Below are 21,081 nucleotides of genomic sequence, written 5' to 3'. Positions count from 1 at the left end.
TACCTCCAAGGCCACTTCTAGCTCTAACATTTTAATATTCTAAGAATTCTTGTAAATCTGAGTGTGACACTTATCCTTAGTTTTTATAATTGAACAAGAAACCCGGTCTGTGGGTGTGTATGCGTGTGTGCATATATGCATAATATGTAGCATGAAATGTAGAACCATATCCAATCCCTAATTCTTGGTAAATGAGAACAATGTTAGTGAGGAGAGAGAAGGGAGGAAAAGGTATGGCACAATTTGCACATACTGGGGAATAATCTATGTACATTTATGCTGTGAGGGAATTGTGTGATTTGTAAGGGACAAGAAGCCTGAGGAAGTCATTTTTAACTTGAGTGCCTGAGTAAGTGGTAACAATATTTACTAAGATCTAGAACAGTAAATGAAGATCAGTTTTGGAAAGGAAGGGATAAAGTGCAATAAAAACTAGTTATTTGTGGGTGCCCATCAGAGATCCAGTTAGGGAAGACCAATGCCCTGTAAAACTTTAGCATGAAGTTGAAGTCGGAAATACAGTGTAGGATTTTTATCAGACAAAGCTCATTTAGGTCAACAGAAATCATGCTGGGTATTCAGAACACAAAATTTAATGCAAAGGATTGCTTACACAGGTAGCAGATGGTCAAAAGTCCACAGAGATTAATAAGTACAGGCCCGGAGGAGCAAATGGGAAAGGCGCTATCAGGGGCAGGGGTTGGAAATCCTGGTGTTAGCTACCTAAAGCTGGGGCTGGATGTGTGAGTATGGGACACAGCACAGCTGGTGCTCAGACCTCTAAGTCAGGAACAGCACATGAATGATGCTTAAGACTTTTAGGAAGGAGTGCTCCATGACTGGGGCCCAGACAAGTGGGGTGGAGACATCCTGCAGCCAATGTTCAGACTTTTGAGGGGAAGATACAGCCAAACAGGGGCCATGGAGAACCAGGGTACACAGCAAAACAGGTTGTGGCCCAGCCATGCTTTTATGGGTGCTGGGTGCTGTTAGTTCCTTCAAGGGTTATTGCAAGGCTGCTGAGAAAGCCAAAAGGAGTTGGAGCCTGGAGCCAACCATCTGTTGCTGTTGGGGTGCTGCTGGCCAGAGCTGGAAATGAAAGGGACTGTCTTCACCCTTCATCTTAATTTCCTGCCTACTGCCAATGTCTTGCATTAAAGGGGCTAATGGGAAGCAACTGGCCTCAAGGTCTGGAAGATGCAGTGTGCAGGGCATCCATGCACTGCCGTGGAGTGGAGTAGAGAACGGAGGCTTGGAGCCTGGAAAGGCTGGTGAGGAGGTAATGCCACATCAACAGGAGAGGCTGAAACCACGGGAGCTCCTGGAATTGCTTAGAGACATGTGTAATATGAAGATGGATGAAACCAGGGTGTGTGCAATCACAGGAAAGGGAGAACATAGGAGAAAAGGGAAGAAGAGAAAGAAAGTAGCTGGAAGACTTCTATCTTCAAGGGCAGAGGAGACAGGAATGAAGGAGGAGACAGACCACATTATGAAATGCTTGTGAAGTATCGAGGAAACAAGAAATACCAACCATAGATTGCCGAGGGTGCCCCTGGAGTCTTTACAAAGAGCATGGTGACCAACACATGTCTAAGAGTTCATGGTCTCCTCATTAAGAGAAATCCCAGCAGCATGAAGGTGATAGAGGATGTTTCTGTAAGTCGAGAAGCAGAGGAAGACACTATACACACCACTGTTAATTTTGCAAGGAAAGAGGAGGGGAAAAAAAAAACAGAAAGAACAGGGGATGAGACCTAAATACATTTAGATTCTCAAAGGCAGTTAGTTTTATCTGAGGCCTGGGCAAACAACTTCTGGGAAGACCTGAGGACCTGTGATACTTGCAAAAAGAGAGCTTCTTCCACCCACTCGTCTCTTGCATAGTTTTCAGAATAAAAACATCAGCCCATTAGCCATGAAGATATGTAGCAGCACCAGAACATTTTTTAGAAACATGTTTTGATTTCTTTTTACAGCCTTTATAAATTGGCTCATCCTTGGAAGTAAGTTGTGTTTTATTCTGCTCTCCTTTATTTACATCTCTACAGAAAGCAGGCTTAGACAAATAGGTAAGGACATTCTCCAGACTGAGCCAAGGGGCTGTCTTTCTTCTGTTCTGGAGCAGTGTGCTGTCAGTCTAGGATGACAGTGGCCTATGACATATATATTGCTAGCCCTGAAAGCTGGGAGTCTGAATTTTGGCAAATAAGGGCAAAAGCAAACCTGTGTGCTGTTACCATCAGCCCAGACAAGCAAGGATCACAAGGTCACAGGAGGGATCTTGGAAAGTGTCCAACTCTTCTGCAGCTGTTTCCACTTCTTCTTCCACCCAGCTGCTCACCGGAGCTGCTATAAATAATCCCTGTTCAGGCTTCTGCTCTCAGCCAGGGCCCCATTTTGTGGACATGCTAAGAACATAAGACCAAAAGCCAAAGTGTTGCTGTGACTAAGCCGGCAACAGTGGCATCTTCTGGGGTCTCTATCTCCTCTGCTGTAATGAGGTGTTGAATTAGACTATCTCTAGGAACCCTGCTCTTGAAGAGGCCATGACTGCTACATTCTCACTACAAGAGGCCAGCATGAAGACGCTACCCAATCTTTGGCCAGCTTAAACTTTGACACAGGCCCTTTTCATTATGGCACTTGATGTTCCAGATTGAAGAGGGAGGGGAAGCCATGCTAACAGCTATCTGTGAAGGAGCCGGAGAAGCATGAGCCAGCAGGACTGCTAAGGCGGCCACAATTTGTGTCCATCACGTGGGCATGTACTATGTGGTTGAGTCGTCTCATATTACAGAGACCAGAGTCTGAACGACAAAGACCCAGGGTCACAGCTCTGTCTGAAGCCAGGGTTTTAGAACATTTCAACCATGGTCCCACCTTTCCATTCTACCTGTTTAATCTGTTAATCTGCTCACTCACTTTATCAATCCATAAAATAATTAAGGGGGCCTCTGCCAGCAAGTGAGGATTCCGAAGGTCAACATAACACAGTGCCTTCCCCCAGGCCCCTCACGGCCTACAGATCATATTTCTCTGCAGTGTCAGAAGCTGGATTGACAGCTTCATTCAAAGAATGCCCATGTTGGAAGTCAAGAGAATAAATCCAGAGATGTTTGCCGCATGGAGCTCACAGCCAGAGGATCTTTGCTTCTCACTTCCTGTAGCTCCGGCTTCGCTTTTAATTACTCTTCCTTTTTTTTTTTTGCAGCAAAGTGGCGTCAGTTCAGCTCTACAGCCCCCAATCTTATCTTCAAAGGAAAGGCACTCAACCTCACAGCGACCATCCATCTCTGACACTGCATCCTTCTGTGTATAGCTCCATGGGCTGTGTGGAGAAAGCAAGGCCTCAGTTATCCAGTACTTGGTGACCAGAAAACAACATAACATCACCCAGGCCAAAATCACAATTCCCTATTACCGAGTCTCCTGCAGACACCGAGTACACGCCTGGTGATCAGAAAAAGCACATGTCACGTGAGCAGCTGTATGGGAGCTCAGATTCCCTGCACAACTTACACAGTGTCCCTACTGGGTATTCAATTCCTTCTGCCATAGTCATTTCTAGGATATCTAGAAGCAGAGTATGTCTTCCTGGGATGGAGGCAGTCTACTTTCTAATTTTAATAACATTCCTTCCCAATGCGTGATTGTTTTCATGTCTCCAAATTAATAGTCTCAGATATATGACAAAAGGTAAAGATGGTGCTGTTTATACTGTAGGCAGGTCAACGATAGGCCACATGCAACGATAGACCACAGCCATGTGGCTGTGGAGTTTCAAGATTTTAGGTGCAAAGATAAAAGAAACCTGAGGCTGATCCATTCTGTAAGAAATATCAATGAATAAAGGGTTTAATTCTGGAATTCAGGGTGATGTGGACAATGAGTTTTTCTTCAGAACAAAGATTAAGCTGAAGAGAGTAAAGGTATTTTGAGATAAATGATTGAAAAAAGTTTTTGGTGACAGATGTTCTCAGGAGAAATAATACAAAGAACTGGCAGTCACTCCCAAAGGGAACTTGTTCTTGGAAAATACAGCTTTGAGGAGGAGAAAGAACACATATTGCTGTCTAATACTTGAGATAATACCATGCTGAAGAAACACTGAACCTGTTCGTACCCCAGTTAGGACTCAGACCAACAGAAAGGAATTGCACAGCCTTAGATTTCTCCTCAAAGTAAGAGGAAATTTTTAATAGAGTCCAAAGTTGAACTGTGGATATTGTAATAGACTACTGAAGTTCATCAGGCATCTAGCCAATCAACTGACATAGAATACTCATAAGGTGTTTAAATACTTAATTGAGGCAGATAATAAGAATGAGAATGATGTATTAAAAAACAATGATAAGCAGACAATAATAATATTGTACTTTCTCAGGCACAGAGGATGTGCCTGGCTTTGTTTAAGCAGATTATAGAAACAGAGGGATTGTTAAACCTTCCCAAACAGTTATTTCTCACGTCAAACAATGAGTAATGGGATCTCTGGATAACACGAGGAGACTCAGCAAAAGACATCATTCCTAGGCCCCATGTCTCTGTATGGTTGCTCAATTTAGAGCTAATGGCAATAAAAATGGGGTCATAGTTTGACGATATTCATGATGTAATATTCATTTTGTCAATTAAAACTTTCAGTTAAACACGGAGATATCATAAAGAGCATCCTACACAAAAGTTTTTTTAGACTCCAAGGTTTCAGAATAAATATCCTAAAACATAGTGGCATAGGTGATGACACTTTTATTCTCTCAGTGTCCAGGGATGACAAGTGAACATCAAGAATTCAGCAGGGCCCCAGGGCTTGTGCAGCCCAGTCACTGACCAAGGCCTTGCAAAATTTCTCTTGGCCTCTGTTTAGTAAAGAAGACAAATGGACTTAGGTTTTCACCTTTCCTAAGGCTTATTCAAATTCATAAACTGGAAATGGTCATGGTCACAGTAGGAATTAATTGTCTTGTCGAATCAAAAATCTTTCAGCAGAGACTACCAATTCTGTAAACAGAATAAGCCATAGTGACACTTCCAAACCACGAGCTAACCCCGTGCCTACCTCCCTGCATCTACAACTGCCAAAACCATAATGTGTAAAAAAGGTGCAAGCCTACGACATACTCCAATTAAGTCAAAAGTATATAAAGAATATTGGTGTAGAATTACCTGAGGAAAAATTAAAATTAGGCATAATAACACTGGATTTAAGATATAGACCTGTCAGAAAGGAGCTTTAAAGGAATGTTTCCCAAAAGCATAAAACCATCTAGAGGATTTCACTTGTTGTAGACCCGAGACACACCTAGACAGACAATGATATTCATTAAGACCTTCATCATCTTTGTATATTGGAATCATAGTAGACAGAGATGAAGGTGTAGAAGCAAAGCATGGACACCATATTCCCAAATAATTGGTTACAGCTACAAACATTCTGGCTGGTGAGAATAAGGTGTTCCTATGTGATACCTGAGCTCTTTTGGGAGAATGATCTTCCCTGTCCTAGATCACTAATGTCTAACTCTCCTTGGCTCGCTTGAGGTTACTCAAAATGAAAAAGGACACCCATTAAGATTTCCACTGAACATAGAAACACTGAAGAAAGTCTGTTAGACATAGGTAGGGGCAGTTAGGGAGCTTGAGAAAGATCTGAAGGTGCTGTCTGTTGTGGGAGGCAAGATTAGGAGCTGGGCTGACCTGAATGGTCTCCGTCAGGGAGGGACCACACCCAAATCCCGTAATCCAATCAAGCAATTAGAGTGGATTAGAGGACTTTGTGCCTTATCCCAGGGCCCAAAAGCCATAAAGGTGGAGGTGAGGTTCACTATCTGACATTTGGAAACTGGCACAGTGAGAGGAGCATCCCTTTGCGACCCGAAGCTCCTGGTTGAATGTATCTTGTAGACACTGTTTCTGCAGACATGGAGGCTGCCCACTTCCACCCCTCAGAGGAGCCTCAGTTCAGCGCCTCTCCCAAACCCCAGTTATGCTGGTCAAGGAGAGGCGGTGCTGAAGTCCACGGAGGACCCTCTGTGCCCGAGACGACATCCCCTGCATCAAAGACTCTCTCCTCCCCGACTGACCCGTTGGCTCCCGCATCAGCAGGGCTGCCTCCCACCAAGACGCCTCTGAGTTGGAGGAGCCTTTCCCAGGTGGGAGCCGGGCTTCAGAACATGGGCAACACTTGCTATGTGAATGCGACCCTACAGTGTCTGACCTACACAGAGCCCCTCGCCAGCTACATGCTGTCCCAGCAGCACGGGACCACCTGTAGGAGGCAGACATCCTGCATGCTGTGTACCCTGCAGGCTCACCTGACGCGGGTTCTCTGCCATCCTGGACGTGTGCTCCAGCCCCTGCCACTCCTGCTCACCGCCTTCCACAGACACAAGCAGGAAGATGCCCATGAGTATCTCATGTTCATTCTGGATGCAATGCAGCAAGCGTGCTTGCCTGAGGACAAGCCCTCAGACCCTGAGCGTCCTCAGGACAGCACCCTCATCCAGCAACTCTTTGGGGGGTACTGGAGGTCTCAAATCCAGTGTCTCCACTGCCAAGGCATTTCGAGCACTCTGGAACCTTACCTGGACATCAGCCTGGACATCGGGGCTGCTCACAGCATCAGCCAAGCTTTGGAGCAGTTGATGAAGCCCGAACTGCTGGAAGGTTAAAATGCCTACTATTGTAGTAAGTGTCTGGAGAAGGTGCCTGCGTCCAAGGTGTTGACTTTGCACACTTCCCCGAAGGTCCTCATCCTGGTCTTGAGACGATTCTCAGACTTGACAGGCAACAAAATGACTAAGGAGGTGCAATATCCTGAGCGCCTTGACATGCAACACTGCCTGTCTGAGCAGAGGGCAGGACCCTTGGTTTATGTGCTCTATGCCATGCTGGTGCACGCTGGGAGGAGTTGCCACAGCGGACATTACTTCTGTTTTGTAAAGGCAGGAAATGGCCAGTGGTATAAAATGGATGATGCTAAGGTCAGCGCCTGTGATGTGACTTGTGCGCTGCGCCAACCTGCCTATGTCCTCTTTTATATGCAGAAGACTCATCTGGAGAGAGACCTTGGGAGGGAGTCAGTCAAGGAGGGAGGACTCGCATCTCCCGAGGCAGACCCCACAGTGGTTGGTGAGGCCTCAGGAGAGCCGGCAACGGATCCCTCCGTGAACCTTCCTGAGTTGGAGGAGCGTGGGGAAGAGACCTCAAGGCAACAAATGACATTAGACCAGTGGAGATGCCTCCAAGAATGCAACCGCCCTAAGCCTGAACTCAATGTCAGGAGAAGAGAAATTGCTCTTCCTGCGAACGCAGTCATCCTTCACCACTCCAAATACAGACCTGAGATGCCAAAGAATCATCCTCAGCAGACCATCGACCTGCTCACCACTGCACCTGGGATGCTCCCACCTCAGGTGGCCGGGGACGTGGCCAAAGTCCCGCGTGTGCCAGGGAGAGCCCGACCTACCAAGAGGATGAGCAAGAAGGGACAGAGTTCTGGGGAAGCAGTCCAGGGATGTGTCTCCTAACTTTGGTGCACATGGGCGCACACACCCACACACACAGCGTCACTCACTCACTCCAAACCCGAACACAGTCCCATACTGGAAATATTTTGTGTTATGTGAAGTGTGTGTTCTATATGTATGGAAGAACCATCTATCTGGTGTGTTCATGGGATATGGCCTTCAACTGAAACTTGAGGACACTGATATTTAAACCTGGTTCATTGTCATGATCTTTTATTGGGATAGTGTGGATTTCATATGGGGTGTATCGAGGAACCTGCCTCTCCTTCAGCCTTGGGGAGAGTGGGGGCCACTTGCAGGTGAGAGGCAGTGAGCAATCAGGGTTGAGAGTGGATATGATGCTGAGGACCTGGGGTTGAAGTCAGTATGTTTGACCCTTTCGTCATGCTCCCCACTTCCCAATGCTTTTCTTCTATTTATGTTGAAAGAATATTTCTCCGAACATAAGTATGTATTGGGTCTTGCTAGCGATGTGTCTTGGTCATTGCTTGGAAATTGTAAGATGGAAATTAAGTGTTTATTTTGGGGGCGATAACTGCATCCAGACCTGATTGAACCACAGTGATTTTATTATGTTCCCTTCACTCTCTCCCACATTAAGACTGAAGAGAAGCAAACTAACAAGGACTCTTATTCCAAAGGGAAATGCCCAGCCTCCCACTGAACATAACTTTTTATGACTATTTTGCTACCGTCTACTCTGTGGCATCTCTTGACCCAGAAGAAGTGGACTCTGGATTTCAGACCAGTTCAAATTCAAATTTGGACCTGGGTTGATACCTCTGGAAAACAGTGCCAAGTTCATGAGTCTACCAAAGCGTTTTGAGGTCAGGTTATAGGTGTTCTGTGTTATCATTGCATTTCTTTAGAATTGTTTGACAAGTTCATTGTAGAATGGAAATTATTGCATGACCAGCAAACGCCTCTGAGTGTGACCGTAGATGTGCAGTTGTAACATCACATCATAATGTTATTTTCACTCTGTATTCAAACTTGGACATGCCACCCTTACTGGATAGTAAGGGACAATAGGATCTGTGCAGAAGAAATCAGGCTTTTTTGGAGATTTTCATGTACCTAAGACAAATTATAGATCTAAGGTGTCAGGGTTTCTTTCATGTCTGGGAATTGTGTTTCTTATGGCCAATACAGTTTATTGTGTCGTAAAGAGTGAGGGAGCCTGTGTGCATGTCTTGCCAAGAGTTCCGTAAGAGGATCTGCAGGTATCCCCGTCCTCTGAAGACTGTCATAGGGAATGAGACAGCTCATGGACTCGGGGACTTGTCCTCCACAGCAGAGGACACTGAGGAGGTGTCTGTGGGAATGAGGATATGTCCCCACCTGGACTGATGTGGTGAACCAGCAATTCCCCCGCTGAACTGGATGGAAACGGTCAAGTCCACCACGTGCTGAGTGTCCTGCTTTTGTGCGCCTACACATACACTCCCCCCACTACACAGATGTTGCAGTTTTTCTTTAGGTAAATCTATAGGAATGTCAAATCGTGCTTCCCAGTCTGGAATGTCAGTTTGTCTTAGTGAAATCCATTTTCTAACAAATGTAGGGAAATCATCCAGGCAATTTGTAACTTGGTTGTAACAGAAATTAACAAGTTAATCTGAAATTGTTTTATAAATGTCTGAATTTCTGATTTAGAAAAAGATCCCATCCAGAGTTTTGCAAATTACACCATGTTTTCTCCTAGAAGACATTTTCTGTACTTGTTGATATTATTTCTCTGAAATTGTTATGTAAAATATTGCATCTGCTTTGTTTGTTTTTGCTCTAAAATGTTATTACAAAGTTGTGTGTTTTTTTATTCTTAATAAAAAATTCCCACATACAATTTGGTGTGCAGTCTTCTGAGGATGAGGACACCTGTAGGTCACCGTGGAGGACACTCCAGGGGCCACAGACACAGGCTCCGTCCAACAGGTGGGGGGTAGGAGGGCCCTGAGCAGGGCCTGGCTTCTCGGGAGGAAGGAATGAGGGAGCTGCAAGGAACCGGGAGCTCCAGCAGCTTCTGTCCAATCTGGTGAAGACCATTCCAGGGACTGAGTGGGGGCCCGTGCAGAGTGCGGCCGTGGGGGCTCGGTGCATGGCTGCAGGTCTCCAGGTGAGGTGTGGCAGGTGTGGGCTGGGGGCCCTTGCTTGGCTGGAGGGCAGGTGTCTTCCTGGGCTGCGGGGGCCTGGCTGTGCATCCACGGGCATGTCCGCTTCCTGGAGCACACAGATTCCCTGAATTCCCCACAGGCCCTCCTGGATGCTTCTGCAGGTGTGCTGGCTGGGGCTCCACCACGCTTTCTTTCGGGGGTTCAGGGTCCTGTCTAGGGGCATGTGGGCACATTTCTTGCCTGGAGCCTGGGGGGGGGGGGCATTTGGAATTGTCTGCCAATGTGTTGCTGACAGCGGGATGGGTGTTCTCCTCAGGATACTTGGGTGGTGCCTGGGTGTGTCCCAACCCATGGCCCTGGGAGCCAGCCTGGGGACCCTCGAGGGACACTCTGCAGGGCCTCTTGTCTATCTGCTGCACAACCAGGCTGTCAGCCCTGACACAGGGTTGGCAAGCCGGCTGAGGGGTGTCAGTGATCGGCACTTCCTGGGCACCAGGAGGTCCACCAGGTGGGCTGAGGCTAACTTGAGGGCTTCTGAGATGAGATGTGGAATGGGACCAGACACTCATGACTGGATTGTCAGTACGTGGTTCCATCAGCAGGGCAGGCTCAGGGATAGAAGGCCTCCTGGTGGTGTAGACAGGCATCGGCATGTGTGGACACTGTGGGAATAGAGAACACATGGGACTCCATGAGTTTGGCCCCAGCACTAAGGCAAAATGAACACTCAGGAAAGAAAGAAAGAAACCAACTAACGGCCAAGACCTTAGTAACAACCCCCTCCCCCGGAACAGGGAAAGAAAAAGATGGGATCTGTTGATCTGACTCACCCTGGGAGTAGGGAATGCAGTTGCAGGGCTGGTCCGGAACAAAGGTATGACTGGATGCTTTTGATGCCCTTGAGACATTGTGGGGGGACAGGGAAAGTCCTGCCTCACAGCGATGCTTCTTCCATTGGACCAGCTCTTCCATCCACTATGCTCATGAGGCAATAGGAGTCCTGATGCTGGAGAGTCATGGTGGCAGCTCCTGAGAGGGGATGGGCAGGGGGGTAATGTGTCATGAAGGACAGAGGCCTGTTCTCTGAGGTGGTATGTGCTCCAGGAGTGCCCACCAATGACCATCACATGCCACCAGCCACGGTTCACACACATACAAGGCATAAGGCAGTATCATGGGCACCAAGGAAAAAAAGGGTGCAAAGACCACGCTGCTCAACTGTCACTGGTCAGAGAGGAAGTGGAGTCCCACCTCCCCCAGGAGGCACATGGAGCCCAGGGAGTGCCCAAGGGCACAGCCCGGGAAGCACACACACTCACCCTCACATAGTCACAAGATTCCGTGTCTTCCTTCCAGGTGCGCTTCTGCCCCTCCCAGGGTCTCCTGGGGAACCTGTGGAGCAGGGCCTCTGCTCGGCTTCCTGCCTGCACCAGAAATCAAAGCATGGAAAGGAGAAGGAACTCCCTTCCCTGGCTTCCAGCCAGACACCTGCTCGGGGCTTGGGCCAACCTGGTCCTTTCCCTCCTCAGCCACTCTCTGCCCACCTCTGCCCCACCCTGACTACACTGACCCACCAGGTCATCCAGGCAGTTTGTTTCATGCAGCGTCAGAAAGGGTCTGCCTTGGCATGTGCCAAGCTCCGTACATTCACTGGTGCAGGGACACTTGTCCAGCCACAAATCCCACACCAAATCAGCAGGGACAGCTCCATCACCCAAATGTGGACCCTGTTAGTCTGGGAGCTCCTCTGCCTGCCTCGCCCAGCCTGGCTCTGCCTGCAGCCGCCCTGCACACTGTGCATGCACACGGACTCAGGGTCTGTCATGTCAGCCTGGCGATCGGGTCACAAGCCCCATTCCTCACCTTCGTCTCTCTGCCTTCTCCCCCTCAGCCTGGTCCAACAGTCCAGCCTGGTGCCACTGGTCCCGCTGACTCCCCGGCTCCACATTCTCCTTCAGCCTCCTGGAGCCCAAGTCCATGGGAACAAGGGTCGTGCCCCAGTGTTTTATGGGGCATCTGGTGCTTGATGCCTTGTGTCCAAAGGCCCCACAGTCCCTGCACTTTACCTGGGGGTGGAAGGGGCAGGGGTCAGTGCATCCACTCAAATGCCAGTGATCCTGCCAAGCACATGAATGGGAGGCCGTCCTCATGGAGTGGCACATGGGATGAGGACAGGGGACATCCTATCTGGCTAGTGAAGTGTCAGTATAGTGAAGACCTCAGGATGCATCCTCTCACAGCCAGTGGGAGGGCGGGGTAGGGAGGAGGGATTGCAGGTGTCAGGTTGAAGACAGGTGGAAACATCATTAAGATTCGGGACAAACACAAGCGTGGATCTAATCTTATGGTGCCCTGAGGCTGATGCTCAGAGCCTCTGAGTGTCCCAATGTGTAGACTGCTGGGATTCCAGCCCATGTCAGGATGGACAACAGGGTCCGGTCAATGATCTTCTGTGAGCCTAGCCTGTCGCAAGACTCCTGGCAGAGCTCCTGCTTCAAAATCCCTGCCAGCCTCCCCACTCACCCTGGGAGGCGGGACAGGGGGTGGGGGGTCCGCTACATGAGAGGGGGTGCTGGCTGCAGATGGGAGGCCCGGCAGGAGGATAGGTCCTGTGGCTGAGGGTCTTCTCTCTAGGGACTCCTGACGCTGTTGCTCTTTTTACAGGTTTGCTTTTATGTCCAACTCAGCCCATTGTGAGACCCTGGCACAACCTGGATGGCCCCAGGACCCTGTGGAGCGCTGCCTCCCTGTTGCGTCCTGGACACAGCCACACTGGCCCAGGCACACGGGACACACGTCCTTGAGGGGAGACGGCTTGGCTGTGCACCTCAGGAGGCCGAGGGGCCACTGTGGCCGTGCACGAGAGTGTGAGCAACAAACACTGGTGGCGTGATTTTAAAAACCCCAAACAAGAAAAAACTTAAAGTAGTGCCTTCCATCCTCCACGTGGGAGTAGCGCCTTCCACGGACCTTATTTCTTTGCCCTTTTGCAATGTGCAGGAATGAGTGAGTGGCTGCCTTCCGATGCTCTCTAGGGCAGACTCCTCCCTGGCACAAGAAATTACAGTCACGTGAAGCAAACTGCCCTTTGAACTCAAAGAAATTGTTTCAAAAGAAAAGTTTTTTAAAAGATTTGCTTGATATTATCTGCCTTGTTCTTATTGACTTGAAATGTTGGCATTTTCTAACTGTGCCTTGTTGGCTACAGTAATTCATTATTCCTGTCAAAACTGAAAAGTGCCCTAATTGAATGTGTTTGAATGTTATTCTTGCACAGTTCTTTAAATTGAGAGACAAAATGTTTTACCTCATTGTTGGACATACATTCCAAGCTTTTCAACTTTAGGAGAAAAAAAATAATCATGTTTTCCGGTATTGTAAATTTTAGACTATTTCGTATACATTGTATTAAAACTGCCACATCAATTTTAATGTAGAGATTTTGCAAATCCTAGGGGAGATGGTGGCCCTGGTGAGCCAGAGCCTGCAGGAGGGAGAACGGGACTTCAAGGTGAAAGTGAGGTCCATCCTGTGCCACCTGCACCACCAGCCCAGTTGGCCCCTGGAGGTGGTGGAGCTGTGTCCGAAGTACCAGCAGACTGTGGTGGCCATCGACCTGGCAGGAGACGAGACCATTAAAGGGAGCAGTGTCTTCCTGGGACACGTGAAGGGCTACCAGGAGGCTGTGAGGAGAGGCATCCACCGCACTGTGCATGCAGGGGAGTGGGCTCAGCGGAGGTGGTCAAAGAGGCTGTGGACACGCTCAAGACGGAGAGGCTGGGCCATGGCTACCACACGCTGCAGGACGAGGCCCTTTATGACAGGCTGCAGCAGGAAAACATGCACTTCGAGATCTGCCCCTGGTCCCGTTACCTCACAGGCCCCTGGAACTCGGACACGGAGCATGCAGTGGTTCGGCTCAAACATGACCAGGCTACCTACTCCCTCAACACGGATGACCCACTCATCTTCAAGTCTACCCTGGAACGGATTACCAGATGCCCAAAGAGGGCATGGACTTTGCCGAGGAGGAGTTTAAGAGACTGAACATCAATGCGGCAAAGTTTAGTTTCCTCCCAGAAGATGAAAAGAAGCAGCTTCTTGATCTGCTCTCTAAAGCCTATGGGATGTCATCTTTGGATGCTTCAGGGCAGCATCCCTGAAGACATTATGGCCACCTCTCCAAGCCCTCCCCCTGGGGATGGAGCCTCAGTTCCCTGGGTTGAACGACACTTACCTTTACTCTTTCAAGGAAGACGATGATGCCCATAGTCCACTTCTGCTGCTCTTGAAGCCATGTGCCTGTTTCTAGACACAGGAATACCTCAGCACACCACATCTCTCCTGACTACGGGCCAGAGTCTGGTTGAATCTGAAGCCTCCCTCCTATAGTGACACATGTGAAAATCTGGTGCTTAATAAAGAACTCAAAGGCTGGTATTGTTGGGGGGAAAAAAAGGAGATGATCATATTTCTTTCTTTCTTTTTTTTTTTTTTTTGGAGGACTGACTTTGTTTATTAAGGGAACCGAGAACAGATCACGTACCCTGGAACCTGAGTTATGCAGGAAGGTAGAAAATATCTACAGTGACTGGGTGACAGAACGGAGCACAGCACAAGGTCCCAGGCCAGCCCACCATGGGACACTGCCCCACTCCCTACATGGAATACTAAAACCGAGTGGTTTTAGCAGCTGCCCCAAGACTCCAGTAATGATGCAATGGAACAAGGATTCTATACGGCTCCCCTCAGCTTCCCCGGAGAGAGTGGATGTGAACAGGTCAGAGGCCTGTCCGTGACAAAGTGGGGCAGCCAAGGCTGCCTCTGTCCTGGCCACTTGGGGCTGGAGCAAAGGCAAGCCTGGCCTCCTGCCCGGGGCAGATGGCAAGGCCAGTCAAATCCACAAGCTGCCTCATGGGCTGGGGGAGGTTGGAAGATGTGGCATCAGGGAAGCGTTCCCACACCAGGCATCCATCCCTCAGAACAGCTGTGGATCCACGGTGACCCCACTCACCCCACTGCCCCCACAGGGGTATGGAAGCAGCCCCCGCAGCCCACACTGAAAGTGTGGCAAGGCTGGAGGGGAAGGTGGGAGGCCAAGGAAGCCTGGGGGGTGGACCCGCCGATAGTAGCAGAGCTCTGGAGGCTTCTCTGAAATGGGCCGACAAGTGTCCCCATTTCATGTCCACCCACAATCCCAGAACAGGCCCTTGTTTGGAAAAGCAATGAGGGTGACAGTGATGACACGGACCTGCAGATCTTCTGCATCTCCTGTGGGCACCCTATCAACCCACGTGTTGCCTTGCGCCACATGGAGCGCTGCTGCCAAGTACGAGAGCCAGACGTCCTTTGGGTCCACGTACCCCACACACATTGAGGGAGCTACACGACTCTTCTGTGATGTCTACAACCCTCAGAGAAAGACATACTGTAAACGGCTCCAGGTGCTGTGCCCCGAGCACTCCCGGGACCCCGAAGTGCCAGCTGATGAGGTACGTGGGTGTCCTCTTGTGCGTGATGTCTTTAGCTCGCGGGTGACTTCTGCCTCCTGCCCAAACGCCAGTGTACCCGCATTACTGCTGGGAGAGGTTGCGGCTGCTGGAGTGGCCCTGGAGCGTGTGCACGCGTGGTACAAGCCGGACGAGCTGTTTGAGCAGGAACGCACCGTTCGCACGGCTGGGACTGACGGGCAGGATCACTGGCCCTGACGCTGCACCTCATGATCCAGCATGACCCGCTCACTCCCGAGCCGCGCTCCAGTGCTGACCGCTGAGCCTCACTGGCCCCGAAGTCCCCACGCTCTGCATTCCAGGCCCGGAGCCGCCCGAATCCCCCGTTTGGCTGCTCTGCCATTCATCTGTTTCTCCAGTGGTCCCTGAGTTTCTCCCTGTGCCCACCCACCATTTGACTACCCTGCTGCCCGTATCAGAGGGTCTCAGGATTTTCTTCTGTCCTTGTCTGTCCCTCTGTCTCTCCGTTCTCTGTGCCTGGGTGGGACTGTGCAGTTTGCTCACTGTTGCCTCCCCTCTCCCTGGTTTTGTTAATAAAATTTTGAAGAACCAGAAAAAAAAAAAAAAAAGATGATCTCTACAGGGATAAACTCTGTAAAGCCTGAAGCTCAATCAATTGATGTTGAAAACTCTCAAAGGGAGTAAAGGCTTGATCTGAATGGTCTAGAACATGTGCTGTAATTTAATAGAAGAGATGGTCGTCTTAATATTTAATGATTTAAAAGAACTTCTCAGTCCATGCGAAGAGTACAGTCCAAGGATAAATCAAATTTCTGAACGCATTTTATGCTACATATGTGTATACTTTGCAATCCTCAGGTGTTCGTGCCAAATATTCTCTTTCAATAAGTCCTTCTATATGTTTCTTAATAACAACTGTACTTGGGAAGAATCGAGCCTTCACCTGCTGAGTTACCTCTGCTACTAACACACTGTGCTGCATCTTCTTTCTGGATTTCGTTATCCGCAGGATAGCAGCTTCGATCTCATGTTTCCTGTCGTCATCTACTTTCTGCCTCGTTTCTTTCCTTTCTGGGTCAGATTCACCTTGTTTGGCAGCAACTGTTTGAGTCTTGACTCTGTGTACTTTGGATGTGAACTGATCATTAACTGTGAATCTGTGGCCATTTTCTGTTTCCTTGGACTTGGGTTCTTTTGTAAGAATCCGCTGTGTTGGTTTACCACAGGCGAGGGACTGCAGGGCTCTACCAAGTTCTCTTTCAGGGATATCTGTTTCTTGTTGAATTTCCTCAAACGTGTATTTTTCTCTGTATGATTTAATTCATACATCTTTTATTCTTCTTTTGGCAAACATCAGATAATATGAGCAAAACTATATTTCTTGCTCACTATAGTTACCTACATTCTTTTTTGCTTTATATAAGTTTGTAAACATATGTTAAGTGGATAAAATTCTTGGCTAAGGACATACTCCAAAACTCTGACATATACTTTTCTGAGTTAGGGGAAAAGAAAGCTTATGAAACTTCCATTAGACCATAATCACACAGCAAACTAAATTAGTATATGCTGTTTTTAAATTAACATCTGCCATTTTTTAAAGACTTCAGGTTTTGGTTACAGCTAAAATGATTTTTATCTGAAGTTTATGAAAGAACAGAAGCTGACCACACAAATCTTACTCATAAGCATATTGGCCGTTTCAAAATAGAAAATAATAAAAATAAACCTATAATCAAGGAAATTCCACTCATCTTATTAGAAAAAAATAGCTACCAATGTTATTATAAATACAGATGGCAATTTGTAATAACTAGGTTTCAAGATATTTGCTTTATTTCTTTTTTTTTAATTTTTTATTGGCGTTCAATTTACTAACATACAGAATAACCCCCAGTGCCCGTCACCCATTCACTCCCACCCCCTGCCCTCCTCCCCTTCCACCACCCCCAGTTCTTCTTCTCTTTTGATTTTAAAGTAACAGATTGGGATCCCCGGGTGGCGCAGCAGTTTGGCACCTGCCTTTGGCCCAAGGCGCGATCCTGGAGACCCGGGATCGAATCCCACATCAGGCTCCTGGTGCATGGAGCCTGCTTCTCCCTCTGCCTATGTCTCTGCCTCTCTCTCTCTCTGTCTCTCTCTCTCTGTGTGACTATCATAAATAAATAAAAAAATAAAGTAACTGATGACTTCATAATAAAGGTAAGCCATTTAGCATTTTATAATTTAATTCTTTTATAAATTTCAGACCCCAAAAATTTCAGATCAAGTATTACAAAACAGCCAGCCTTCAGAATATATTTTGTTTGGCAGACAGAATGGTTTTTCTTCTTTTGAATTGGAATACATTCATGCAGTACTTAACTTGCTCTAAGCTGACCCATCCCTACTAGCTTCCCACATTGTCACCAACTGGGCATGTGAGGCTGACACCCTTTTTTAATATTATAAAACTCAGTATTAACTTACAAAAATTAAGTTGCATGCATGGAGCAAAAATTCAAATATATCATAAACTTGATGCTAAATCTTAATACTCATTCCTAATTTGGGAAAAAGAGATCAAACCAAAAAGGACTCATCTTCATAATACTTAGTTACATAAAACATTATCAATAAGAAATGTTTCTATATATGGATACTGTCTTTTTAGAATAGTGTTAACAGTAACCTGAAATCTGAGATAGATAAATCATTCATATCACAAAGTATTATATACTGTCTTTCCTATACAGTCTTGGCTCCCAAACAGTGGGCTTCAACTTCATCCCTACATATAATATAAACATTCTCAAATATTTGAAATAAAGGAAAGGTGTCATTAATAAGGCTAACTAAAATTACAACAAAGGCTTTCTTCTAATCCTAGAGAATGAAACAAAAAGAGAGGTCTTGTAAGACACATTGGAAATGAGGAAGAATTTGAAGTCAAGTTGGCCCTGGACCCTTTTACATTGCTACTCCTTCTGTTTGTTCAAGTTAAAGAATAAGAGAGGCCACCAACTGCTCCTTAGTGGAACAGGCTGCAAAGAAAACAAAGCAGCTAAGTGATGATGAGGAAAACAAAGAATATAAAAAGTTGTAGTTATGAAGATGATCAATGAATAATGGAGCTCCTGGCTGGCTCAGTTGGTAGGGCATGCAACTCTATCTATCTCAGGGTCATGAATTCAAGCCCTATGTTGGGCAGAGAGATTACTTAAAAGAATTAAAAATAAAAGACATTAAAAAAACTGTAAAAAAATGATGGTAGTAATTCTATTCTGAAGTTTAAGAAACAGCAAGGAGTAACAAATAAATTAGAGAGACAGTAATCTCCCTATTTTTTTCTTCCATTCCCTTTTAATTTGAATACAAATACAGAAAGAATCATGTCATCTGCTCATAACTCACTCTTTGACTATAGAATAAGTCAAAACTTGTAAATGCGTCATTGAAAACATATTAACACTCCATCTGCAGCCTTTGAGGTTTCAGCCATACTTCACTACCAGCGTTGTGTGAGCAAGCCATATAATTTCATGTCTCCTTGTGTCTCTTTATGCTGCTCTGCCTCAGAAACCCCTTTTTTCCTCTCCTGGGTAGCTCAGTGGCTGAGCACCTGCCTTCGGCCCAGGGCGTGATCCTTGAGACCCGGATCGAGTCCCACATTGGGCTTCCTGCATGGAGCCTGCTTCTCCCTCTGCCAGTGTCTCTGTCTCTCTCTGTGTCTTTCATGGATAAATCAATAAAATCTGAGTGGCTCAGTCGGTTACGCATCCCGCTTGATCTTGGCTCAGGTCATGATCTCTTGGTTGTCGGATAAAGCCAAATGCCAAGCTTTGCATGTTCGGCAAGAAGGCTGCTTGGAACGCTTTGTCTCTCCTTCTGCCTTTCCCCCTGCTCGTACTCTCCCTCTTTCTCTCACTTTTTTTTAAGTGTTAGAAACGTTTATTTGTCAAAATATTTTTTAAAAAGTGGGAGGAGTGAAATAAAACAAGGCTAAATTTCAGCTAATGCTGTACCATGATCACAGGTCAGACATAAAGCAAAACAAACAAAACAACAACCCCCACCCCCAAAACCCCAATGGTCCTAGCAGTTTCAGAAGATTAGCCTCAACGTTAGGGCCCAGAGCTAACAGAAGAGTAAAAGGTCTCGTGCCACTACATGGTCATTTTAAAGGGAAAGGAGATGTTGCAGGTAGACAGGGAGAAGGGCTCAATTCCTAAGGAAAGCAAGATAAGAGGGGGATCCACGGTACAGGAAAAAGGGGATGCCAGCATAATCCTTACCTAGGGCTGCTCAGAGGCTGAGAATATAAGGAACGGAGTGAAAGGCTACAGGGACTAGTATCAAGAGGAAAGATAAGTCAACTTATAAGAATTAAATTAAGAAAGAAAACACAGTTGGTCACAAACTCCTTTGTTTACTCAAACACGAAGCAATGGAAACATCGTGGCAAGGGGACGCGCGGAGCAGGTTCTCATATATGACCGCAGCCCAGGGTTCAGTCCGCAATGATCCTACCTCCAGTTTCTAAAGGCTGAGCACCGTGCTCGGTCCACATGTGCTCCCGCTCACACTGGGCCATGCCATACAGAGAATCCGTGCAGCTGCTGAGGCCTGCGGCAGCTCACTCTCTGGCCCATAACCGTGGGGAGCACAGCTGTGGCACGACGAAGGGGGCTCCTGTCCCTTCCATAGTAGGACAAGGTGTTGGCAGCGGCAGCAGCCACAGAGCCGAAGTGGCAGCAGCCCCTGAGCTCGGCAACAGGTGTCTGTCGTAGGGATCAACAGAAGTGGGGTTGGGGTGACTGGTCCCAGCTGTGCTCTGGTCGTGAGGCAGATGGGACATGGACTGCTCCGCGCAGTTGTACGCAGAGGCTGCTGCTGCCGCCGCCACTGCCTCATAAGAGCGGACCCGGTAGCGCTTCTAGGAGTCGATGCTCCATATGCATCGTTGTAACACGTGGGTTCCCCGCAGCCCAGGGTGTACGGCGTGCGCACTGCTCCATACTGTCCGTTATGCTGCTCAGTAAAGTCCGCCACACGACCTGTGCGATCTACTGGACACTCTTTGGACCAGTGCCCCTCTTTCCCACGCCGATAGCAGCCACTCTGGTCTCCCATCCCAGGGGCAGTCCGAAGTCGGCTTGTGGATAACTGCACGTGCATCCTTTTGTCTTGAAACTCTGTGTTGTCAAGGCCCCTGATGGCCTCCACTGGAGGCCCGTTTGACACCTTGAAGCTTAAATAGGAGTTGTTTGAGGAGACCAGTGTGTGCCTCTCAGTTCCACTGGCTGCTTGTGGTCTCCAGGGGAGGTGGGATTTTACTTATTGAGTCCCTCCTGTAGGGCCAGCATTATGTATCCTGAGAAGCAAAATGAGCGTCTGGCCACGATCTGTAATGTTGGAACACCAAGGAGGACAAGTGGTGTCCCAGGGAGGCCTTGCATTGTGGCCTTACTGCATGTGGGGACATCTGTGATTTTGATTTATATTTGGGGTATCTCTGAGGCAAGAGTGCCCTGAGTTCCTTACCCTAAAAGGAACAACTCTTAGACAGTGGCCCAAGAGTTTGTAAGAGGTGCTGATGGAACCATTTGCTGACCAGGGCATCCAGAGCTAAATGGCAGCCTAAAGCTTGGCTTCTACTGCTGACTGTTGGGTGGGTTGTGTCCTTTATTAGGGACATAAATATTCCACATGAGCTCCCCCCCTGTAGCATGGTGCTCATACCATCCATAAAGTAGACAAACTCCATTGCAGTTCACTCAGTTGATGTCATGGGGGCTCCCTACATAGCCAAGGGGACTGGGGATGGCTGACCTTCTCTGGTATGGTGGCATCCAGCAAGGGACTGAGGAAGAACAGGGGAGACTTCCCCTGCAGGTGGGATAAGCCCGCGGCCTCAAGTTCGACTCTCTCCTGCATTGAGGAGACCTCAGTAGCTATGCCTCCCAAGGCTCAATGGACAGCTGG

General features: G+C 47.8%; 3 pseudogenes; 2 read left to right on the top strand and 1 right to left on the bottom strand.

Moving 5' to 3' along the window:
* The first annotated feature begins 5,924 nt into the window (after nt 1-5,924).
* On the top strand, nt 5,925-8,487 carry LOC144285137 (ubiquitin carboxyl-terminal hydrolase 17-like protein 6; annotated as a pseudogene).
* A 4,619-nt stretch (nt 8,488-13,106) lies between these two features.
* Nucleotides 13,107-14,027, top strand: LOC144283921 (adenosine deaminase pseudogene; annotated as a pseudogene).
* Nucleotides 14,028-15,940: 1,913 nt separating this feature from the next.
* LOC144285136 (RNA-binding protein 4B pseudogene) lies at nt 15,941-20,863 on the bottom strand (annotated as a pseudogene).
* Nucleotides 20,864-21,081: the final 218 nt, after the last annotated feature.

This window comes from Canis aureus, chromosome 15, assembly GCF_053574225.1.
Source record: "Canis aureus isolate CA01 chromosome 15, VMU_Caureus_v.1.0, whole genome shotgun sequence".
NCBI classification, from domain to species: Eukaryota; Metazoa; Chordata; class Mammalia; order Carnivora; family Canidae; genus Canis; species Canis aureus.
This window is presented reverse-complemented; position numbering and strand designations above follow the sequence as displayed.